The sequence below is a fragment of the Orbicella faveolata genome, unplaced genomic scaffold, assembly GCF_042242905.1.
Source record: "Orbicella faveolata isolate gen_17 unplaced genomic scaffold, um_ofav_v1 contig_12, whole genome shotgun sequence".
NCBI classification, from domain to species: domain Eukaryota; kingdom Metazoa; phylum Cnidaria; class Anthozoa; order Scleractinia; family Merulinidae; genus Orbicella; species Orbicella faveolata.
The window spans coordinates 30,967,067-30,993,481 of record NW_028301539.1 but is presented as its reverse complement, the minus strand read 5'-3'; the positions used below and the strand labels follow the sequence as shown (position 1 = coordinate 30,993,481).

The 26,415-nt window shown below is 37.4% G+C and overlaps 1 long non-coding RNA gene and 1 pseudogene across 2 annotated transcripts; both read left to right on the top strand.

The window, feature by feature from the left end:
• Positions 1–1,166: 1,166 nt before the first annotated feature.
• On the top strand, positions 1,167–10,979 carry LOC149117527 (unconventional myosin-VI-like; annotated as a pseudogene). Its single transcript, XR_016203690.1, has 16 exons — positions 1,167–1,434; positions 1,544–1,613; positions 2,887–2,960; positions 3,174–3,303; positions 3,917–3,976; positions 4,260–4,305; positions 4,646–4,707; positions 5,088–5,185; positions 5,666–5,830; positions 6,369–6,549; positions 7,335–7,464; positions 7,973–8,130; positions 8,737–8,828; positions 9,083–9,155; positions 10,175–10,302; positions 10,627–10,979. The product of XR_016203690.1 is annotated as an unconventional myosin-VI-like (transcript).
• An 11,697-nt stretch (positions 10,980–22,676) lies between these two features.
• On the top strand, positions 22,677–24,957 carry LOC149117526 (uncharacterized). The gene is made up of 4 exons (XR_016203792.1): positions 22,677–22,809; positions 23,765–23,838; positions 24,229–24,502; positions 24,866–24,957. It is a non-coding gene; the product is annotated as an uncharacterized LOC149117526 (long non-coding RNA).
• The last annotated feature ends 1,458 nt before the right edge of the window (positions 24,958–26,415 follow it).

Sequence of the window (26,415 nt, the reverse complement as noted above, 5' to 3'; positions counted from 1 at the left end):
TAATCTCAACTGAGAACAGAATTTTTAAAATGTCAGCCGACAACTAAAAATATAGCCTGCGTAGCAAGCGTATAAAAGGGACGGGGTGGGGGAGGAGCAAGAGAATTTTCCCCCGAATTCTGTTCCTCCTCCCCCATCCCCTACCCTTTATACGCCTGCTACGCAGGCTACTGAAAATAAAAACAACTTGTTGCTGTGTAGCGCTGTGTGCCACTTTGAATTGCATTCGTCGATAAAGTTAACTTACGGAAAGTGCTTATGTTTCGTTTTTGACAGGGACATTTCGGGAAAACCTCTTCATCTCTTTGCTATCCATGATCACACCCGTGTTATGGCGCAGATGCACTTGGAAATGCTACGCGCGCGCGTGCGATTGTTTATTCAAAGAGAAGAATTCAATTGAACTGACGACAACTAACCGGCCAATCATCTTGGCATAAAAGCAGTTATTAAACCATTTCAAACTAAATTTCTCGCTCTTCAATCTCGACATAGTTCACGGTTCAATCCTTTTCCAGAAAGAATTGCAGTACTTCAATCAATAAAAATGACTGAACAAAACAATGCAAAGGCCTTTTTACGGATAAACAAAGAAATTCTTTCGATCTTTCCATTTGTTTATGCCACGTATCCCTGTTGTTTACTCAGCTGGAAAACCAAAACCCCGTAAAGGCTTCTTCAAAGACAAAACAATCAATTTTTGTGCTATACCTTCCGCTTGTTTTTAGCGGGATGTAACAATTTCGACAATAATTTCGACAATTACTTTAAAAAAGACTTAAAACGGACAAGGCTGATTATCGGAAGATCTCTTTTTCGGTTACATACTATATTTCTTTAATTACGCCTCCAAAAGAAAACAAATATTTGAGGAATCGAAGAAATACAAGATAACGTGGAAGGAAGTCTGCTAAGTGTGGCAGGATGTCACGAATTCGAAATTTTCATTTTTGTGAAATTTCAAATTTATTTTTCTTTTGACTGCGTACTTCTTTGGTGGTTTCTTTAAAAAAAGAACGCCTGAGCACAGGTTATTCTACTGCGAGAAAATAAAGCAAGTTAGTGATACAATCAAGCCCGGCTTACTTTTAAGGGCTTGTAAAAGACGATATGCTTATCAGCCCACGATATTTCACAGAGAGCGTCTAGAAGTTCCTTGTTGCTATGACGTCATTCGGTTATTCACGTGACCACAAACGCGACCCGGCAAAAAATAAAGTCGCTTGGTTGGCGTTAAGCTACTTTCGCCGACGCATTAGAATACTTCCTATTTAATAAATTGGTATGTTCGTCGGTATTTCAAGGTTTTAGGACACCATGGATGGTGGAAAAAAAGTTTGGGTCCCTGACAACGAACATGGCTTTCGTCTGGGCGAAATCGTCGATCTTGGATCTGATACGATCACTGTTGAAGTGGATGGTGCTAAAGGGAAGGTTTGTGGAAAAGCTCTGAGAAACCTCATTGTTTTCCACAGTTCATAGGGAAAGTGTTATTTCGTTTTAAATCATCAAGGTGAAGGCTATTTGTGCACTCTTCCGTTAGGTCGTTACGGCTGCTTACGATCGAGTATTCCCGTCGGAGAAGGATAATACAAGAGACTTCGAAGACAACTGTGAGTTATATTTTTAAGTTTGTTAAGCCTCTGGGCAAATATTAAGCTTAATTTTATTTGAATTCGATCGAATCATAGACGATGAATCGCACGAAATACTAAAGCTTAAAACTGTAGATTATATGCGCCTAATTTCGTTAAGTGTAGATTTTTATCGTTACAAAGTTTCTTTATGCGAGGTAAGCTTAAATCGTTTGTGAATATTAAAGTTCGGTTTGTTATCGCATTTTTCACTTTAATTTGAAGATCGTGGCAGATGTTTTGACGATATTCGCTCAAAATCAATGCTTCAGTAGCAAATGAATTTTTCCCTAATCTTTACTCATCGCACTGTCTCTTGCATTCACTAAAGATAACCGTGTATTCTCCTGTGCATATGAGATCATCTACTTCTCTGACACGGGCCGCTACAGTCCCTAATGACATGTTTTAGGAACATGTAAATTGAGTGAATTTATAGTTTGGAATATTTTTGTAAAAAATTGATAAGATTTGGACCGCTGGTTGGACAATTTATTTAAGAAATAAAGAAGCCAAACTTGCTAAACGAAAACTAAAAAAAAAAGTGAAACAAAATTCAAAAAATATCAACAATGGATATTTATCTTTACAGTCTAATTTTTCCCTTGACATGGTGGACCCCTCAGAAATGAATTCATTCAGAAATGTACACATGCATGGACGTGTACTTGTAATAAGATTACAAGATGTCAATGGTTCAAGCCTCTAATTTTTATAGATATACATTTCCCTTTCAAAAAGTCTTGACAATTGGAAGGTAATGATGGGGTGGGGGGGGGGGGGGGGGACAAGGGAGAAGGAGGGGTAGGGGGTTAGAGAGTGGTTGTCAAGGAGAATAGCCCTAAATGTGTAGCTGCCAGTATGATTCATAGCTTTGCAGTTTATTTTGCTTTCTTTTGTAGACGGGGATGTTTATCTGAAATTTGAGAAAAATTCGTCAAAGTACGTCCCTGGCTGTGGTTTTTCAAAGGGTGAATAACACTGTTCACTGGACAACACACTATCTAGTAGATAGCGTAGTTTGTTTTGTCGACACTTATCCATTGTATAAAGATTTGTCAAGTGGATAATGTTATCCACCCTTTGAAGAACTGGGTCCTGTAGGAGAGCAATCAATTTTGGGGGCATGACTGCAAGAGATACAAACATGGGCTCTTTTGGTCCTGAGTGATATGTGACAGTGCTTTCTGAGAGGCCACATCCAGTAAAAACAAAAGAGATAATTGCTAAATACTGGTTAATTTTTTTACAGGTTCTTTGATGTTCCTCAATGAAGCCACATTACTGCACAACTTGAAAATTAGATACCAAAAAGACAAGATATATGTAAGTTTGAACTTTCTTTATACTACATAGTACATGTATGTGACTGCACTAGTTTTGATAGTATCTAAACTGAGGGATGTATCGAATTGTGCATGGGAAAGTGCCATCCAAAGCCAGACCTGGTAGCCTAGTGCATGTGACCAGATGTGTAAAATTAACATATACACGTAACTATTTATAAGTTTGATCATGGTTTTTGCGTTTATTTTACAGACCTATGTTGCTAACATCTTGCTCGCCGTCAACCCATATCATGAGGTAAAAGAACTTTACTCAAAGGAGAAAATTAAACAGTATCATGGAAAGTCGCTGGGTGTGTTACCGCCACATGTGTTTGCCATTGGTGAGGATTTCATACTTCTTATAAATAAGTTTATAATAACATGTACCAGTTGAAAGTAAAAGCCGTGGACGTAATGCACAGTGTTCAGCTTTCAGTGCAACGAGGTTTGAGAAATGTAAAAATTTATACAGAAAGCATTATATGTACTACCACTTTTGGCATTCTGAAATAACTGGCTTATGGTAGTGTTACGCAGAGTTTTGCTTCATATGTGTAGTACAGGCATCCTAGCTTGCCCAGAAAGAGCTCAAACTCTCAATATTAGGATCTTGAGTATCAGTGTGACACTCAGAACACTGTTTGTTTCTGCCTGATTATATTTTGGGAGGCAAAAATGTTGTTCTTTAGCAGGGGTGGATTTTTAAGAACTTGGGGGACCATATGCTTGCCTTAGTTCACTCCTTTAAAATCTGCCAATAAATGAAATAAACTCATGTTCCTGTATGCTGCAGGGCAGGTGCAGAATTTATTCAGGTAGGCTACATTGTACATTCTACAATCATGCTGCATCTTCTCTGCTTCAAGTCATTCAAATGCTTTACAGCATCCTGGTGTGTTGTTGCACAATTGGAAGTGGCACTACAAAAATTATAATTCTTTATTTTTTTCTCAGGTGACAAGGCTTACAGAGACATGAGAGCATACAAGCAGAGTCAGTCTTTGATTGTCAGTGGTAGGTGGTCTTGTTTTGTTGTTGCAAGTTGTGTCCCTGACTGTGCGATCTTCAGGAATTAGGTGTCATGCTGGCTTTATTAGTACAATTATTTCTGTAACTGATGTTCAGTAATCTTTCTGTCCAGTGTTTCTATGTGTACAGTAGTTCTTCATTATTTGCTCAATCATGATATATGTACTAGGTTCACTTGCATGTACATAATTGTACACATTCTGTCTGTTTAAATAAATTTGCCAAACCCTGTTGATAATTATTGTTTTTCTTTTTTGTTCACTGACAGGTGAAAGTGGTGCTGGAAAAACGGAATCAACTAAGTATATTCTTAGGTGTGTGAATCAGAAGCATGTTTTATAGAACTTGTAACCAGTTGACAGCTTGTAATAATAATACTCCTACAAGTACAATACATGTACCATGAAATTTATATCAGGGTTGTCAATAAGGGCTGTAACCCGTAACACCTGCTACAGCTGAATATGTTTGATGGGGCCTTGATGTTACGGGTGAACTGGACTAAAGTCAATACAATTTACCTAAAAGGTAACAAGTTTATTACAAATTTGAAGATTAAGGCTACAGTTGACTCAAAACTTAATGGCAACCCTGTATAAAGTTATTCTTGAACATAACATACACTGTACCTGCGCATGTATGATATTATTACAGGTATCTGACAGAATCCTGGGGGTCAGGTGATCAAGGTCGCATTGAGCAGAGGATTATTGAAGGTGCAGTTTGTGTCGCTAATAAACATAAAATAGAGAGTGTGCGTTAATATTAAAGGTTTCGGAATTCTTTACTTTTTCTGGGGAGTATGTACTGCAGTTAGTGTTAAATAAATAAAATGTTCTGGTCTGAACAGTTAATGAATAATCAGATGAGTTAAAAGCATGGAGATTGAGTAAATTAGTGAAGATGCCAGTTTTGGTCAAAGGTGATGATGTCAGAAGTGAAAAAAAGGCCAATGCTTGTCATGGCCAATTACAGCCAGCACAGGAACTAATGGGTTATTCATAAAGTGACAGCCTCCAGTCCAAAAACTCCCTTTTTAGTGGTGATCTTTATTTACTGGGCTAGAATTGGCCTAAGTTTCATCTTTTCTCAACAGCTAATCCCTTGCTCGAATCTTTTGGAAATGCCAAGACACTACGTAACATTAACAGCAGTAGGTTTGGGAAGTATGTGGAAGTTCACTTTAATGAAAAGGTATGATAAAAAAATAATAATATCTAATATTAATAAAGGGGGCTGGTAACAGTTTCCAGCACTTTTCTAATAGCTGTGCTTTGAAGGATGAATACTATCTCTGTTTAACAGGTGATGATACATACAATTATTATTTAATCGTTATGGTATCACACAAATGCCCAATCATAAGTTAACAGGTTGCGGTCATCCTTTTTATATAATAGGTTACCATAGTAACAATGCAACTTGTTGAAAACACCCTTAATTTTAGCTTCAAGTGCTTATAACTCAAAAACAAGCTCTGTGACCAAATTTTTAGTTTTGAATTGTGATAAGCATGATAAGACGCAGCTTTTTACAGAGTTTAAGAAAATTCTGTGAAGGGAGTTCAGAGCCACCTTAAATTTTCAAAAATTTAATAAGCTTATCATCATTGTAGATGCTGAGTACAAAAACTTTTTATTTTTAAAATCTTTCTCTTTTCCTAATAATTAACAGGTCACAGTTGTTGGTGGGTTCATTTCACACTATCTTCTGGAGAAGTCTCGGATCTGCAAGCAAAGTAAAGGAGAGAGAAATTATCATGTGTTTTACAGACTCTGTGCAGGAGCACCTCAACAATTGAAATCCAAACTTGGAATAACAAAAGCAGAAGATTTTCTGGTAAGTTGAAAGCACAATATTTATTACGGAGCATTTTTCATAGGGCCAGCAACCATGCAAATATATTGGAATGCAAGAAAGTGTAACTTGTATGTAACCATATGAAAAGAGTTCAAACTTCCACAAGATTGGTTTAGTACACAACATGACTCTTTCGTTGCTTTGCTACAGTTATACGGCTGCTGTGATGTCATGTGCGACATCTATTATATCTCTGTCTACAAAACTCATGTGATTATACTGTTGGGTCTGAGTGTCAGGTTCAAAGCTACTACATGTATCTCTGATTACATGTAGGTTATACATGTAGCAGCTAGTAGAGTCATGTAGATTCACAAGTCTCATGTATGCATGGAGTCCAGTTTCCTATTACTTGCATGTTGTATTTTTGATTGAAAAGTATATACATTCAGGAAAATCTGAAATACTGTTGTAAAAAAAGCATAGCTTGCTTGTGTAGGATGATGGCAAAGACATTGTATCAACTTTTTCACCAAGCCCTTCGTGTGAATATTTTTCTTTTTTTCCCGTCTCATAGTACTTGAAACAAGGATCCATCAAAGACCCAAATCTTGATGACAAATCTGATTATCGCAGAATGGAGGAGTCCATGAACAGAGTGGGATTTTCAGAGGAGGAGAAAGCAAATATTTTCAAAGTGGTTGCTGCTGTGCTTCATGTTGGAAATATTGCCTTTGAGGACAGTGGAGACACTGAAGGTGTGCAGTGGCAAGTTTAGAACCTGTGTGATTCAAACTGGTGGTGAAAATGAACAAAATTAACAGATGGGGCCTGTTAACTTGAGAACTACACGAAACAAATTTAATCGCAATCATATTTTACACAAATTAACTGTTCTGTAGTATGTTTGTAACTTCCTGCATTTTTCTCGTCAATTTGTTTCAATCTGACAGGTGAAACATTTACATGTAGCATTACATGGCTCAGTGTATAATGTAACACTGTGTTTACTAGGCTATTAACTTCTAGTTGCAAACTGATAAATATATTCTTTTAAAAAGTGAGCTCCACAGATTTTGTAGTAATTTTATTACATATGATACAAATAACATGAATTTTATAAGTCAAATTTTCTTTAATGTATATCCTCCCATAATTTGAGCTAATGAAATACAGTACAGGCCAAATGTAAGTTGACAGTCTTGACTCAAAACTCGATCCTTGATACTCGATCCTTTCGAGAATTGAGAATCGAGTTTTGAGGCTCGAGTTTCAAGTTTCGAGTATCGAGTTTTGAGACACTCTGTTATTACTCTGAAATGAACGACGATTAACTCCACATCGAAAGAAGTTCAACCGAGGGACAAAACAATCGATTTAAATAAGCCAACTGATTTACAAATGTAGAGTCGCTTACCGCCTCTAGAGTCGCGACTCGAGTGACTGTCAACTTACATTTGACCGGTACCTTATATGTACTTGTATTAATTTTATTTATTAAAATCTAATGTTTTCATTTTTTTCTTATTTAATATTTTTTCAGGTGGCTCGGTGGTGTCACCTAAAAGTACAAACTCTTTGAGTATCGCTGCACAGCTGTTGGATGTGTCACCTGAAGAGTTAAAGATGTCATTAACCACAAGAATGATGTCAGCTGGAGGGTCTCACATGAGGTCTGCTCAACATCAACACCAAATATTGTCTGTATCATTTTAATTTGCTTTTAACCATTGACCACTAATCAAAATTAACACCGTAATCCATTAATCCATAATAAAATATTAAACACATTTTAGAATGCTAGGTACCAGTTATTACCTCAGCACTATTGATGTTTAGAATTTTCAAATATACATGTAATAAATTGTACATACAGTAAATGTAAGTTTTGCTTGCCTAACATTGTAAATAATGCTTTAGCCATCAAAATAATTCACCTAGCTAGAAGCTATCGTTTCATCCTTTCACTACATACTACAATATTGTAACATAAACCCTTGTGGGTTTCAGCAGTAATCAATGTAAATAATATTGTGCTTGTTTATTAATTCTGTCACTGATGAGAATTAATACATTAATCTTAATTCAAATTGAAATAGTTTAATGTACATTTAATTCACACAATTTCTAGTTATTTAAGGCTTACTCTAACAGGTTTTTGCTGTTGTTTGTTTTTTGCAGAGTGCCGCTGAAACCAGAACAGGCTTGTGCTGCCCGAGATGCTTTGGCAAAAGCTCTTTACACCAAGCTGTTTGACCATATTGTCAGCCAGATTAACCAGTGCTTTCCTTTTAAGAATTCTTTCACTTTCATTGGTGTGTTGGACATTGCTGGCTTTGGTGAGTTTATTTAGTGATGTTGTCATCCCTTAATTTTTAGCCTTCTTAAATGATGTGATTGACTGAAAGCTATACATGTACAGTTTACTTTTAATTGTAATTTTAGCTTTTTAGCCTTTTTATTCCGTTTTTAATTTTGTCATGCACATTTGAACATTTTATGAAATTTGCACATTATAAATATTATTATTATTATTACTATTATTATTATTATTATTATTATTATTATTGTTACAGCCCAAAAATAATGCACACGCAAGAACTTCTTTTTTGCATCTCCAAGGCAGCAACTTCTTGTGGCTACTTGCAAGTCATCTGCGCAAAAATTTAGCAGGCGCACGAACCTCATCATACTGTGGGGGAATGTCTACCCCTCTGGTCTAATTCAGCTCAGTCCACAAGCACATTAATAAAGCTCAATTTTGTTTACCTAGTCTGAGTTGCAGGAAATGTACATTTGTGAATGTTCTGAAAGTGCAGATGTTAAGTGAAACATTGATGTCTGTGGGCTGGTCCATCCAGTTCTTCAAATATCATCAGCTAGCAGCAGTGTACTACTGCATAGGACTGTGGAGCAGTGCTAATGATTGTTTTCCTTTTGTACAGAATATTATGAATTCAATAGCTTTGAACAGTTTTGCATCAATTACTGCAATGAGAAACTCTAACAGCTTTTTAATGATAGGATTCTTAAACAAGTAAGTTTAGATATAAACAAGATATTGCAAGGGCATGAATTATTAGATGCCAGGTGGTACCTTGACCGGTCTACATGTGTTCGCACACAGCATCGTCATTGTCATTATCATCGTCAGTATCGTCATCATCAAAGTAACCTTCGTCATTTTCATCATTGTCATCCTCATTTCTTTTTCGATACATTGCTGTTTTATTTGAAGTTTTGTTTACCTGGAAGTGTGATGCAGTTTTTTCTCTCTTGTGCTAATAACAGGAGCAAGAGCTCTATGACAAGGAAGGTCTGGGAGTCAAAACTGTTACATTTGTTGACAATCAAGATTGCATTGGTGAGTTTACGCTCCAAAAAGTACAACACTCTCACTTTCCCACTTCCACCCAGCTCATTGTTTTACCCACACCCACTTCCATCCAGGTCATTGTTACCCACCCTTCCCCAGTTTTACCCAGGTCATTGTGTTACCCAATCCCCCCCCCCGACCCCACTTCCACCCAAGTCATTGTGTTACTCTCCACTTCCTCCACGGTCATTGTGTTACTCTCCACTTCCACCCAGGTCATTGTTTTACCCACACCCACTTCCATCCAAGTCATTGTGTTACTCTCCACTTCCTCCACGGTCATTGTGTTACTCTCCGCTTCCACCCAGGTCATTGTTTTACCCACACCTACTTCCATCCAAGTCATTGTTACCCACCCTCCCCCACTTCCACCCAGGTCATTGTGTTACCCACCTGCTTCTGCCCAGATCATTGTGCTACACTGTGTTGTGTTCTTAAGGAAGACAGTTTTAATTACTCTTGCACTATCATAGTGCCTCTCTGTAAGGTTAACCAACAAAAGGAATCTAGAATGGACTACATGTAGCAACCCATGCAAGGGGATTGCACTGTACACAGAACTTTTAATTGCCACTTACTGTGATATGGAAGGTCTGGGTCACTTCCATAGATGAAAATAAATACTGTGGGATACCAATTAAACTAGATAAATTAAACTAATTACTCTGAAGAAGGCAGCAACGGCAAAAACGTTCTATATTTAGTATCAGGGTCAACGAATACTATTTCAGGCCTTCAGTTAGTAGGGGAGCAGCACATGGAAAACAGAATTTGTAGAAGTAGGAAATTCCTTGGGATTTTTTTTTAGTGTTTCTTCTTTCACTGTTCTCCCTGCTTATCCTGTTTCTCATGCTGCTCTCCACCTAACTGAATGGTTACTTTGCACCAAGTGTCTTTTGCTGTCAGATCTAGAGAGTCCATTGCGTGGTCCATCCGAATTACACTTCTATTGTTTTACAAAATAAATAAGGATTACAATGTCCGTCAACTGTACCAATGCATTGCAGATCTGATTGAAGCCAAATAGACAGGAATCATAGACATTCTGGATGAAGAGAGCAAACTCCCTAAACCAACAGCAGAACACTTCACTCGGGAACTTCACCAGAAACACAAGAACCACTTCAGATTGGCGGTAAGTATTTGCTTCTGCGACTCCATACATGAGAATGTGTGATTTGTTGGGAGAATCTATTAGTGGACAATTTTCTGTATTGTTATCACCTTATTGTGTAACAATATTGTTAAATATTGTCAGGACAAATTGGATGTTGAAGCCCTAACTACATCTTCTGCCCGGTAATATTTCATAAAAGAACAAAGCCTTCACTTAAAACATAGATGAATTCTCAGTAGATGAATGAGTTGTGTTTATGAACAAACCTAAAAAGGTTGTAAATCAAACTATTCATAACTTTGTTTTAATACCAGATGGCCATTTTCTTGTCTCTCATTTCAGCTCCCGAGAAAGTCTCATTTAATCTACCACAAGAAAACAAGAGATGATGAGGGATTTCTTATTAGACATTTCGCCGGAGCTGTCTGCTATCAGACAGATAGCAAACCAAACCAAACCAAAGAAACAAACCATTTGCAACATTTAAAACACTTCCGTTTTGGCTTTCGCGCGAGACGCGAAAGAAAACCGCGCGAAAAAATTATCGCGCGAAATCCTTTAAATTATAGAAGATTAATCTGTATACATAGTCTTTCGTAATAAGTTGTAGCTTTTATATTAAACTGTTAATGCCTGATGTATTTCCTGTGTTTTTAAATAATGATGATGATGATGATGATGATGATGATGATGATGATGATGATGATGTTGGACGGGGGGAGGGGAAGGGGGGTTGAGGAGGGGGCGAGAAACGGGCCATTTCTCCTCGCAGATTTCTTTCGCGTCACGCACGACTGACTAAGCTAAAGAGGAACTACTCGTAGTCTATTTGCGAATCGCTGTCATATATTTTCCCGGGGCTTGTGGTGCCCACATGTATTACCCCTCATGAGAACCCGCAAGCCTTAGCAACTGGTTTTTTCCGGCGGCCATGGGTACACAAAAGTTACCCGATTACGCAATATAATACAATACAAGCGTTGATGGATCGCGCAATACGATGCTTCGGAGACCTTGGCAAACGAATGTAACGTATCATTCACACGTCACCGCTTGACAGATTTTGTCGAATCAATAAGAAATTCGATTCTCAAACTTTCATGGCAGATAGCTCTTCACTGCTGGACACTGTGCCAGTTACCTACTTTGGTCTGTACTTAATAAAGATATATGGACAGGCATTCAGACCGCAGGGAGCGAAAGAAGAGCGTAATGAAAAATTAATAGAGAATTAGCGCTGGTGTTTTTAACTTACGTGAATAGAAGGTACTATTTGAATAAATTAAAGGGAGTTATCGTCCTCTGATTTTAATTAGTGATCAGGCTTTTTTCCGAATGAAAGTCCCCGCTTTCGCTAGCAAAAAAGCGTTTAATCGCAGGTTAGTTTTCCTCACACCTAAAAAAGCAAAATATTACTCTGAGCGATATGACCGCAGCTGATTCGCGGCCGTGTATTCGTCCGTGTGTTGACCGACCCATGAATAAAGAAACATTTACCATATTTTCCCGCTGTCCGACCGGCTTTTGTAAAAAGGTAAGTTAGCGTCTATTTATTGGCTTGATGGAACGTTTGGTTTCTCGGGATCCCACATTTTCTGGCATGCGGTTTACTCCTTTAACACACGAGCGAGCGTAAAGGTGAAAAAATATTAACCTTGTTATCGTTAATATGGCTCGTACATGTAGAAGTACAACCAGCTCTACAATGGACATAACTGGATTTAACTTTATATGATACTGTTATCGTAAACTGGCGCCACGTTTGGATATATACAGCGGGATTTATCGACAGAAACATTGTCAGTGGCTTCTGGAGAGCATGGACGGCGTCGACAAAACCTGGATCGGATCACGGATCGGATCACGGACCGGATCACGGACCGGATCACGGATCGGATCACGGATCGGATCACGGATCGGATCACGGAAAAAAAGAAGTTTTAAAGAAAAAAAAATCAAAAACTAAAATCAAACCGTTTATAAGATAATGATAAATAAAAAATAAAAGTGGAAAACTAAAATATGTTAAATGAAAATAAGAATCCCGAATTTGACGCAATGACATGTTAATTACAGAGAATGACAAGAGGTCATTTAAAAAGCCACATAAGCGCCTAATTTACGACGAATTTAAATTGTAATGAACAGGCAGATGTTGTTATATTTGAACGTTAGTTGGCTCGAAGCTTGCGTGAACCTCCCATTCTCGTTTTTGAAATTGTTATCAGTGGCTAATTTTCGGCTACATTTTCGTGTCAGATGTGAGCGTTACAGTTGGCGTTACAGTTAAATGAGAAAACTTACGTACGAAAGCTTAAGGACATGACTTGTTTTGAAAGAGCTACGTCACGATTTGCACATCTTGAAAAAACTAGTCTAGTTTTTCAAGTTCGTCATTTGCAATCCCCGTTAATCTTTGCCATCCTTGACGATCCTCATTCCGTTTTGATTTGTTCTTGCCTCTTAAGTGTTTTCTATCCTAGAACACGATCATTTTAAGGTTTTATTCTATTTAAAGGCAACTCTTTACGACCCTAAAAATAACTCTAAAACTCGTGACGTAACTCCTAAAATGTTGTTTATTCTCGGGTTGCGTTATCGTCCACACTATCGATGTCATTCCTAGAATTTTTTGTAAAACAGCTATATTTCCTTGAAATACAAATGGTTTGTTTCGTTTTATTCCAGTGCGAAATATCGTATTCCAAACTCACATCTTGTAAAAGTATAGACTTGTCTCAAAAACGGAAATTGTTTGAAATCATCAGGTGTTTAATTTTTTAGTGTTTTTAGTTTTTGTGTTTCTATTCATACGTTCGTCCTATTATTACCATACTGACTCGTTTTATGACAGTTTACCTTTGATGCAAGTGAATACACGAAATATCATTTATCTGAACTGCGGAGAAAGATATGAAGACATGATTGATCATCGCAATCAAAACCCAACAGCCTGAAAAAAATTCATCTGTGACCAGCTCCCAGTTGGCTTGATATTATAAAAGAATAAAGGAATATCACACCTGAATTAAATAAAACTTTCTGCTCACAGTAGTCACTCTACTGCAATTTGCTCAACAAAATTTTGAATTTTTTTCCTTGATCCGATCCGTGATCCGGTCCGTGATCCGATCCGTGATCCGGTCCGTGATCCGATCCATGATCCGATCCGTGATCCGATCCGTGATCCGGTCCGGTCCGGTCCGGTCCGATCCAGGTTTTGTCGACGCCGGAGCATGGAGTTACAGACAGTATTGCCTGCTTCGTTGGATCCAAAGAAGTCGTGGTTTGCGCTAAATTCGGCTTTGTGCAGTGGAAAACCTTCCAGGTTTTGTTCGTTTGGTCATTCTCGGGTATTTCCTGACGAATAACGTCAAATAGAGTTTGATGATCTTTTCGGAGACAATGGAGTTCCCGCCACCGCGAGTTGGTTCTCGGCCGACAGTCGACGAACAGAAAAGGTGTACGTTGCCTCAGCCTTTGGCCTGGTGCTTGGAATCCTCCGCCAAAAGTCGCTGGACGAACTGTCATTTATCCATTCCGAAGACTTCCAAATGATCGTGTCGTGGATCAACGCGTTTACCGGTAATATGTCTGCATGTTTTCCGCCAGCTCCACCGAGTACACCGAGCCCGCCAAAACCAAAAAGCGCGCCATTTCCTGAAAACCAATTCCAACAAGACGTGTCGCCAAAACCAAAAAGCACGCCATTTCCCGAAAACCAATTCCAACAAGACGTCTCGCCGAAATCCGTGAAGAGGCCGAGGACCCTGAATGAACTCAAAACCAATGAAGACCTTTCTCCTGCCTTCAAAAAAAATAATAATAATAATAAATACAGGAGACATTGGTGAATGTGATAAACGAGACGACAAGAGTGTGTGAAAAGAATGGGGAATCGTTAAGCACTGTACTCGGAGAGTGCTGTTCTCTTGCAGGAAAAGCTGGCCATGACGCGCGGGAAGTCTTTAGGAGTGTTTTCGATTCCTTTCCCCAGGAGAAAGGTTTTCGAGTAGCTTTCTCGAAACTTATCTCGGAAGAGGCTTGCGACGAGAGAGTGAAATGTATGAAAGTCCCAGATTGGATATATTTGTTCTTCAAACTGAAGTCGAGGATTTCGGACTGTGCCTGGCAAGACTTGACAAACCTGACAAAATAAGGACGGACAGGGGTAAGTTGTACTCAGCCTTGTAAGCTTATTTATTGCCTTTACTGCTCTTTGTCCTTTGCTTTTCTTTGTCGAAATTGTAGGGATGGCCTTTATTTGATTGGGGGGGGGGGGGGAGGGGGAGGGGATCCACTCTCAGCAAAAATTTTGGTGTCATATAGTTTTTCTTTCTTTCTTTTTTTTTTTTTTGTATTTTATTGATATTTATATAAGTTTACAAATAAGAGTGACAATACCAATTGAAATTACATTTGCAGATAAAAGAAAGAAAAACTAAATAAACTAACGTGAGTACAGATGGAAAAAAAAACGAGGAATACTATTACTAATAAGACCACTTAAGAGGAAAATACTAATACACCCAAAATACTTACTATTTATATTAATGAATAAAAACTACGCTGATTTTTACTTTTTTAGAAGAAACTACATAGACTAACGCTAGTATAGATGAGGAAAAAAAGCAAGAAATACTGTTACTAACAACACTACTTGTAAGGAAAATACTAATATACAAAAAATACTTACTAATATATTAATAAAACTACGTCAATTGTTACATTTTTTAGGCTGCCGGCCTAAATACAATTATTTGTAATAAATTTCTTCCACTTGGCGTCATGAAATGTTCGCTTGCCATTAGAATCGGAAATAACCGTTTCGATATGATATACTGAGGAAACTTTTGCGAGAAAAATCTTTAATGACGGAGGAAATCCTTTATTTCGACAGGAGTAAATGTGTTGTTTTACTAAGATCAACAGATAGTTGAGAAGATAAAAGTCAACTTGTCTGTTCCAAAGTCCAAACATTTTGTCAACATCTGATAGTGCTTCGATTTTTATTTCTATCGTATTTAGCCAGTTAATTAGTTCTCTCCAGAAACTGTCGGAATATTCACATTTTATTAGTAGATGTTCGATAGACTCACTTTCTTTTTTGCAGAAAGTGCACAGAGGCGAAGGTACTAGGCCAATTTTGTGGAAAAACTTGTTTGTCGCTAAATATCTATGTAATATCTTGTATTGGAATTCACGGGATCTAGAATCAATAGCTACTTTGAAGGGAATTCGATATATCTCTTCCCATTCCAGTGTCTCGCTGTATGTCTCTGTATACCTTAGCTGTGCAGTTGGTACACTCTCGTTCTTTGAGCGAACTTCGTTATAAATGCTCTTGGATATGACCTTATCCAAGTTTACATTGTGGCCATTTAGGTGTAACTGTGCGTTACTGGAAAACGTACAGTTTTGTGAAAAATTCTTGCAGGTTTTTAAATGTTGTCGCCACTGTGCAGGTAATGCGTCTATGATCGCCATTAGCTGAAACTTTTCTTTGGATGTAAGCGAAGAGCTTGTAATAATTTGAAACCTTGTGAATACTGCATTTTCTTTAGTCGTAAGATCCCCTAGTGAAATAATTTTTCTAAATAACTCTTCGTATAAAATGGACCTACCTTGTATACAAATAAACTTGTTGTTCCAAATCACTGTATTGTGTATTTCTTGACAAAGTGCTTGCTCAGTTAGTCTACTCGCGCATGAATATTCTGCAAAACATCGCAGACATTCTTCATAATAAATGGGTAAATTAATAGGCAATTTCTTTAAGTCAAAAGCACAGCGCAGAAGTAGTTTCGACCCCACATTTTTTAGGTAATGGGAAAGAATAATCTTCCAATTACTTTGTTGATCATCAGCAAATTTCTTGCAACACATGATCCTTTGGCTTTTAATAATCGATTCTACATGAGGCGCTTTTAGTCCACCTTTATCGATATCACTTACAAGTGATAAACGTTTGACTTTATCTTTTCCTTTCCAGATGAACTGGAAGAGTAATCTGTTGACTTCCATTACGGTATCTTTTTTGCACACAAACTAAACTGGCTCGGTACATGAACAATGGTGTCACAAACGTCTTTACAATCTGAATTCTTTCTAGAATGGTAAGGTCCCTCCACTTCCACCTTTGCAACTTTTCTTTAATGGATTTAACTTTTTTCTTTGACTTTCATTGTAAGTAAAGTAAACACCTAAAATTTTAACCGTGTCTTTAATTCGGATGTTTCTGGAGGAAATGACATCCATTGCTGCCAAGGAGACTTGATTACCCAAAAGCATACATTCAGTTTTTTCGGAGTTGATTTCAAGTCCAGAGCACTGACTAAACAAGTCAGTAGTGCAGAGAAGAGCTTCGAGAGATCTCCTGTTTCTTACAAAGGCAGTAACATCGTCGGCAAACATTTCAAGTTTAATTTCTTCCTTATCGACTTGAATCCCTTGGATATTGTTATTTTCACGCACGGAGATAGTAAGAATTTCAAGACAGATAATAAACAAATACGCTGATAGGGGGTCATCTTGTCTAACACCTCTCCGTATGTTGAATGGGCCCGTCGAAAAACCACCATTCATAACTGAACTTGTTATATTTTGATAAAAAGTCCTAGTCCAACGCACGAACATAAAACTTCTGTTAAGCGAATCAAACGCTTTTTTAAAATCAATTGCTAGCATAAAGCCTTTGATCTTTTTACGTTCAGTAAATTCTAAAATATCGTCAATACTTCTAACTGCGTCGAAGATAGACTTTCCTTTAACATAAGCATTTTGATTATGATGTATTATATCAGGTCAAACCTCCTGAAGTCTTCTTGCAATTGCTTTTGATCCAATCTTTGCATCCACATTTATTAACGAGATTGGTCTCCAATTGGAAATATGTCTTCTGTCTTTTCCTTTCTTTTCTATCAAAGTTATAATCGCTTGCTTTTGTGAATTTGATAACTCACCGTAGTCAAAAGCACAATTTAGACTTTCTACTAGAAGATTACCTAGAACACCCCAGAATGTTTTATAAAATTCTACAGTAAGTCCATCATTTCCTGGTGATTTGTTTTCTTTAAAAGATTGTAGGCTTTTAAAACATTCTTCCACCGTTAGCTTTCCTTCACAAGTAGCTGCTCTATCTGGCGAGAGTTTAGGAATTGCAGAATGTTGAAAAAAGGAATCTGCAAATTCTGGTAGGTTACTCTCGAGACCGTATAAATCTGTGTAAAAATCTTATTTTCTTTGGGTCTGAGCTTAAAGTTCCTTTTTTAGTAAAAACTTTACGGACACAACTTTTGGCCTTTTTGTGAGATTCTAAGCTTAGAAAGTACTTATTATTTTTTTCACCCTTCTCGTACCAGGACGCTCTCGAACGAATAATAGCTCCTTTCGAAAGGTAATCAAAATGTGCATCGTACTTACCTTGAAGAATTTCAAGCTGCTCAATATTTTCTGCTGACGGATCAGTAGAGCACTTTTCCTGGTACACTTTAAGAAGTGTTTCTATTTCTAGCAATTTGTCTTTTCTTAGCCGTGCTTTCCCTTTACTATATTTTATAGAAACTTGTCGGATTCTATATTTTATAAGATCCCAGAGCACTTTTTTGTCATTGACCTCTTTAAATTCCTCAGTCCAAACGGGTACACTTTCACTAATAAGTTTTACATACTCGTCATCCTTAGTCAAACTAGAGTTGAATTTCCAATGAGATGGACCATGCTTTTGTTCTTCTATGCCATTAAAAATTAATGTAATTGCTAAATGATCTGACTTTATAGAAGGTATAATTTTAACTTCTTCGACTTCGTCTTGGCAGGTGTCGCTAATCAGCCAAAAATCTAGTCTTCTTTAGATCAAAGGTTTGGTTTGCTTCCAAGTAAACAGCCTCTCTTTCGGATTTCTTACTCTCCAGATATCGATCAAATCCAGATCCAAACAGATTTCTTCAAGAATCTTAACCGATTCTTTTTTTGCTGGTGAACCACCCAAACAGTCCAGACTTGAATCAAAAGTGACGTTGAAGTCACCTCCAATGATAACGTTTTGTTCAGCGCTTGTTATGATGTCGTCCAATTTTTCATATAAAGCTTTAAAGTAAGTACATTGATGACGTACCTTATTTGGTGCATAGATGTTGGCAAAGACATATTTAACTCCTTGCACAGACGCATTCAAAATTATAAATCTACCGTTTTGGTCGCACTTGCAGGATTCTTCTTCAAAATCTAAATCATTTCTAACGAGTGTTATAACGCCGCAACTGTGATTTGATCCATGCGCGAAAAACATTTTCCCATTCATTGGGTTCTCCATATATTCTCGATTTCTACTGAACTGTACGTTTCTTGGAGGAAAATAATGTCTGCTTTTTGCTTATTCAACCAGATAAACAAAGCTTTCCTTTTTCCAAGCGAACGGATTCCACGTACGTTAAGCGAAAGAAGTTTAAAATGCACATTCGCCTTTTTGCTTGCCATTGTATAATTATTATTTGACTCAAATGAGCTGTTTCCAGACTGGCAGCTCCAAAAGAAAAGTCTACGCAGTATACATAGAAGCAATAACACATACACTCACTAAATAGACATTTTAAACACATATTAAAACAAAAAACTAAACTAATCAGATGGTAAAAGGGTCTCAAGATTAGAACCTTGGTTTGGACCCTTGGGACTTTGGACTTATTCAGCTATTGTTATAAATACAAAACAAAAATGTTAGGTGCTAATGAAAAAACTTTGGCGAATTAAATGTTTTGGTGTTTTTTTCCGTTAAATTTTGGTATGCAAGAATTTTATCGCAATTCTAATTACCATTTATATCGCAATATTAGCGGCACCAAAGCAAAGTTAAGACTTATAAATTGCCTATCAGTTGAGTGTTCTTATAGATAAAGATAGCCTAGCCTTATAAAGAGGTTTGGTGGCGCCTTAAACGATAAAAGCCGATCATCGGCTTTACAAGATAAAATGGAAATAAAGTCAATCAAAAGTTTTTACTCAGGAGTAGTTGATTGCTCGCTTGGTAGCAAGTACTCTGGTAATGTGTCTACAGAATATTTACCACTATTTATAATTAGGCTTTTACCTCTGAGTAGTACCTTAGCAATGTTTAGTTGTTTAGCTTTCCTAAAGGCAGCACGTAATTTAGCTCGGTCTTTAGCAGATTCTGGAGAGAGATCCTTGTCGATAAATACAGTCCGGAAACGGGCGCTCTTCAGCAATTCCTTTCTCTTAAGGTGGCTGAACACAGTTTTCAAGAACCTATGCTTAATTCACCATTACTCTTAAGCTATTTATGCTTTGGCGCTCGTTTTTTTGCTAGAGTCAAGGTTAACCACAGAAAAGTTTATTCTCGCATTTTGGCTAAGGTGTGTGCTGTTGCCATGGCTTAAAAAATGGTTTTGTTTATTTAAATAAAATCCAGTCGTTAGATTTTTTTCATCTTTTGCCCACTACGAATTGACATTAAATCCCTTCTGTCAACACTGTTCTAATAAAATTTTGACATAGGCGATTTTCGTAATGCGCCGTAAATCGTTTTCACAGCATGTTCTGTATTATTAAAAATTCCCTTTGTCAAAATTCAGATTTTTTGCGATAGATCATTCACGTGGTTTCTGAACTATTTTTTTGCCAAATTTCTTGAAATTCTAACGACTGGATCGTCAGAAATCCGCAAGTTTCTGCAAAAGCAATCGGTCGCAATTTTTCGAGCAATTGCACATGCGCTGCATGTAACTGGGTTCTTTCGGTAACAAAGGGAAAGCTGAGAATTGCTGGTTTCTTTGCGTCGTTACCTTTTCTAATATATCTTTGTAATAAAAGACTAAAGCCATCAATACACTGCGTTCAATAATAGAGAAAAAATAGCACAGATAGTGCGGGTGTTGAGTAAATAAAATGATCGCTCTTTGCAATCGTTGTGCGCGCGCTCAATTGCATCAGCAAAAGCGCGCGCGAAAACTGTGTTCGGCCACCTTAAACCACACCAAATCGCAGTCCATACGCGATAGAAAACGGGCTAATATTGGTCGCGGGCGAGGTGGTCCCTGCATCTCTTCTTCATTCGATGTTGAAGGTGTTCGTGTGCCCACATTTGGCTTTCCTGTACGATGAACTGCATGAAATTTGACATCTGAAGGCGCTCCGAGCTCGGTCAAAACTTGCCTCAGCTTCTGAAAACATTCTTCGTTCGTCTCATTTGGTTCTTCTGGGATATTATAAAAACGTAAATTTTCCCTTCTTGAGTAATCCTCCTGTTTTACCAGTCGACTCCTTAGGGTTTCGACCTTCTTCTCTAAAGTATCATTCTTTTTAGTGGTGCTGTCAAGTTGCTTTTTAGGTCTTTGTTCTCTTCTTTGAGCAATCGAACTTCTTCCCATACGGTATTTAGAGATTTTGTTGTCTCGCCCAGTTCTTCTTTAACGGACTTGATATTGTCGTTTAGTTCAGTCTTTAAAGTTTCTATTTCATCGTAAATCTTTGTAAATCCATTTTCAATGCGATTTTGGATGCTTAACAGCCTCTCAAGAATTTCGTCAGGCTCCCCGGTCGATGAACTTGAACCTCGTGGCCGCTTTTTTTCCTTCGGTGGCATCCTTAAAATCCAGGTCCAGCTACATCAGCCAAATATTTGTGTAGAAACAGTCCATCTAACCTTTTTGTTCACAGTGCATAACCAAAACTTCAGCTTACAAATCATTAAATCGCCATAGTTTGTGGAGATATCGAAGCAGTGAGCTCGACGCCATGATGGTCAGCCCAGTCCTTCAGTTTTTCTTTCTACCCCTTTGATTAATGTGCAGAATTTATTCTCCATTTTTCCCATGCATGATTTTTCATGTCATTATTCCCCCAACAATTTCCCGTGTGTTTCACAAAAATTAATACAAAAATGATATGTCCATTAAATTGTTCCACCTCTATATATAGTTGACGTTGATGCCATACTACTTTTATTATGCCAGCATTCAGTGTTCTTTCAAGAATTTATGTGAAATTCTTTTTTATATTTTAGGTAAGGATCAAGTGACAGTTGGTGTTGTTCCCCTTGATACAAAACATCGATCTTCTCAAAGTGCCAAATCTGTCTATCCTCTGGCTATAGCCAATTGTGAAGAAAAGAGGTTTGTCAGTAATCATTGATTTGTTGATATCTTATCTATTTAACAAATAGATTTCATTTGGCTATGCAACCATACTCTAAAATGCACAGATGATGCAAAAACATTATTTGAACAAAGGAATACCTGCCAAGCGGCATATATCTTCATTCTTATCGCGTTTTGTGACATTTCTGTCACTATCAGAGTACAGACCCATGACCAAAAGAGATACTAACTTCTGGACTTCTGCCTGAATGTACATTACAGAAATTACTGGTAGTAAGCTAAATAATAGTTGAAAACTTTGACATCTACCACAGTGTTTCCGATCCAGATAACATTGTTGTGACTAAACAGCTTAGAATAAACTACTGGTGGAGTTAACTCGGTGAATTGTAACATAAAACACAAAGTTAGAAAAAACCTTCCATTCCTTCCTGAAAGAGCAAAAACAATCTGAATTGCTGCTGCAAGTCCATTCCATTGAACTGAAAAGCTTAGATGTCCAATCTCAGCATGAGTTTTAGACAGTTTCAGTTTTGTATTGATAAACAATAGGTGTGAGTCGAAACTTATCCTCAGTAAATGATTACAAAGCCTTATCCATACCCTTTTATTGTAAATTAAACTTGATGGTTTTTTTATATCTATTTTCAAGGAAAGACCTGAGAAACCTTTTTGTTAATCTCAACAAATGCATTGAAGAAATTAAAAGAAATGGGATTTGGGTTGATGGCAAGCACTATCGTGTGCAATTCAAAGGAATGTATTGTTTAGTTATTTTGTAGTTTGTAACCATGTCGGATGTCAATAATTTTAAGTTGATAACATGACCGTCTTACTGAAATTTCTCCCAATTGCTAATTCAAAGACAATTTCAGGTGTAAGGTCAACTGACAACAAACTGATTGATGTTAGGCATGTGGCATGTGGCATGTCCATGATTATGTGAAATAGATGTGAACGTAAGAAAATTGCTTCTGTCAATCCTATTCAGTAAAGGTAAAAGTTGATTAAAGCCATCTTGTGGGACATATAAACAGTAAAAACAAAAAAAATAATGTGAAATTAATGAGTGCAAAAGAAGAACAGTAAGTAGCCCAGGGCACTTGAGGAGCTGATTTGTACCTTGGCTCCTAATTAAATTCTGACTTTTGAAGCCTTTGGTTTCTTTGTAAATTGTCTTAGGGAACAGTCTTGCATTTGTTTGCAAGGATAAAAACACTGTAATTTGAATTCTTATGAGGAAAAAGAGCTTTAAAATTTTTAAAAATAAGGATAATGTTTAATTTATTTTATAGTAACTCTAGACTACAAGGGTTTGCTGCCAATACTGGCAAGACTGGAGGATGAAGACTTCATCCTTGGAGGGCAAGGGCTAGCTGTTGAGTTTTGCATTTTTTGTATGGCATTAAGGGTAAGGTTAATTTACCATTTATAAAACAGGCAATATAATATTATTGTTTAATAAATATGCAAAACTGATAGTTGGCTGGTGGAAATCCCAAAACAATAAATTTCCGAAAGGTCTAGATAGCAGCAGACATGTAAAGATTTTAAGGAGAACGACCAATTTTTTGAGTTTAAAAGACATGTTTCGACAGAACTTCTGTCATCTTCAGTTGAATGAATGATTACAACTCAAGATAAAGGAGGCTATCCATATTCAAAAAGAACTACCTTGCCTCAATCAGCAATTACACCATGTAAATCTAAAATTACCCTTTTAATTTACACCTCTTCACGTTCTGTTGTTACTATTTGTCTTAATTAGCATTTTTGCCTACTTATTATTCAACTTGCTTTGTAATCATTCATTCAACTGAAGATGACAGAAGTTCTGTCGAAACATGTCTTTTAAACTCAAAAAATTGGTCGTTCTCCTTAAAAACAATAAATCTTTTGAGCATGCTTTTGGCATTTATTATGCAACAACTCAGGTGATGACTACATGTAGATCATGCTTTTAGCCTCAGGGATGTCTGTGCATCCCAATTTGTGAGGAAATTTGTAGACAATGCACCTAATCTCTTAAAATTGTATGGTTGAGTTAAACATGCATTCAATATGTCCACCTTTTAATTCTGACTAAAAGCCAGACCCTGAGTAGTCACTACTGTGACTAGATACATTAGCATTTCCATGCAGCTACCATGATAGGTAGGCGACAACCAGCTATATTATGACTGACTACTGCAATGAAGATTGCTGGCTTTTCAAAGTATGAAAATGACTAAAAGGCAGCAGCCAATGAATGCTATCTTGAGTATTTGGCCACTTCCTTTTTTTGTGTAGCCTTACTGCATCAAAGGTAATGACAGCTCTGTGCAATCCTGGTTAATGCTATCAACAATGTTTACGTTATTTCCTAGGCTTGTGATTGTGATTTAGGAAGGCATGAGGTTTGTCTTGAGCATTTCCTTCAAGTGAAAGCAAACATCGGCAGGTAACTATTAAATTAAAAAGATACAATGTGATTTGTGGTGGAAATCCACAGATTAGTTCTCTTATTCACCGTAAAGATTTATTTGTGATTTTAGAAATGCACATTTCTGTGGAGAGAGGGATTTAAACCAAAGTACCCTTGTGGCAATTAAGATGAGAACCATCAATAAATTCAACCCACAGAATTATGAGAACCTGGCCCTGCAAGTGTTATATTTTCTTTGTCTGCTTCGTTTCACATGATACGATTAAAAGACCAGTAGGTTTTACTTTTGCTTTCCCTCTTTCCTGTTTTTTTCTTTTTTTCTTTTCTTTTTTTTTTTTTTTTTTGTGGTTTAATTGCTTTTGATTGATCTACATGTATGGCAGTGATCCTTTTACCTGTTTTTAGCTTTAAAGATTGAGAGATGACCTGACATGCCTACTTGATGAGGATTTGTCTTCTCTGTGTCTTTGTGCTTTGCATTGTGAGATGCGCAATACTGAGCAGATTTTGAAAAGTGTTGGTCTTCTGGCCTACGAAATTGGTTCTCTGCAAGAGTGTAATGATGAACTATCAAAGTATGGCCCAGAGAACTTCAAAGCAGACTGGATCATGGTAAAATTGAGACCTGGACAGCAAACAGCTCCTGGTAGAAACAACATTTCTTTTGCCTCTTGTTCAGGTCAGTTACACAGTATTACATATTATTAACCATTTATCGAAAGTGTACTTTCATCTTGAGAGAACCTTGCCTTAGAGACTAAAGGCAATTTTAAAAATGGCTTGTTTTGGGGTGTTACTTAATTTTGCTATGGGAGTGGGAGGTCATGGAGAAAAAAAAACATACCTTTCCTGATTTTTGTAAACTAGTTTAAAAAATGTTTGTAAGACAATCAGATCTGTCCCTTCAATTCAAATTGCCGTCATGAAATTTACCTGTTTTGTAGTCACAGTAATTTTTACCACTTCTCAACATGCATTGAAAGTTTAAATCACTGTAAGGCAAAAAATTGTAATATGTAATTTTTTTTCATTTTTTTTCCAGGAAGTTCTGGTACTGAACGTCAGTTCAAGGAAGACAAAACAGAAAAGGTTAAGTGACAAGAAGACAAAACAGAGAAGGTTCAGTGACAAGAAGACAAGACAGAGAAGGTTCTTTTAGGAGCCCCCGCAGAAAAAAAAAATTAAAAAATAAAATAAAAATCCTGTAGGTCGAGCATTCGACATTGCACTCTGCAGGTAACAGACAAAACGGCCCCTTTTAGTAGCCACCACATACAACCAAAGTTATGATCAACGATGGACTGGGAGAAATTTATTTGGTTTGAGTGAGGAGGATTTTTTAATGCCATGGTGTCTAGAACCCCTAAGTGCTTTTTGACAATGCAACACAAACACTAGGTGGCACGCCCGTGACTCTGTGAGTTAGATGCCATGGCATTATGAAATCACCTTGATTCTAATAAAGGGTTGATTTTTTCAGTCTGAACTTGTGGGTCTTTGATAATGCCATGGTGTCTAGAACTCCTAAGTGCTTTTTGATAATGCAACAGAAACACTAGGTGGCACGCCCGTGACTCTGTGAGTTAGATGCCATGGCACTATGAAATCACCTTGATTCGATCAGGAGCTATTATCGGGGACGGAGACCGTAAGCGCGCGCCATTTCAAGTATTGGGGTTGTCCCCATGATATGGGACATTAAGGTGGCCGAACACAGTTTTCGCGCGCGCTTTTGCTGATGCAATTGAGCGCGCGCACAACGATTGCAAAGAGCGATCGTTTTATTTACTCAACACCCGCACTATGTGTGCTATTTTTTCTCTATTATTGAACGCAGTGTATTGATGGCTTTAGTCTTTTATTACAAAGATATGTTAGAAAAGGTAACGACGCAAAGAAACCAGCAATTCTCAGCTTTCTCTTTGTTACCGAAAGAACCCAGTTACATGCAGCGCATGCGCAGTTGCTCGAAAAATTGAGACCGATTGCTTTAGAAGAAACTTGCGGATTTCTGACTATCCAGTCGTTAGAATTTCAAGAAATTTGGCAAAAAAATAGTTCAGAAACCACGTGAATGATCTATCGCAAAAAATCTGGATTTTGACATAGGGAATTTTTAATAATACAGAACATGCGGTGAAAACGATTTACGGCGAATTACGAAAATCGCCTATGTCAAAATTTTATTAGAACAGTGTTGACAGAAGGGATTTAATGTCAATTCGTAGTGGGCAAAAGATGAAAAAAATCTAACGACTGGATTTTATTTAAATAAACAAAAATAATTTTTTAAGCCTTGTTTTTAACCAGCCCCGTTGCCATGGCAACAGTACACGCCTTAGCCAAAATGCGAGAATAAACTTTTCTGTGGTTAACCTTGACTCTTGCAAAAAAGGAGAGCCAAAGTATAAATAGCTTAAAAGTAATGGTGAATTAAGCATAGGCTCTTGAAAACTGTGTTCGGCTACCTTAATTCTATTTTTAGAACAAATTGCGCCATCACCTGCGGCACACACGCGTGTATGCTGCGAGGATTTTTGCGGATGTCGCGCGGGGGAAATGCCGTCCGAAATTCCCGAAATGTTTCATGTT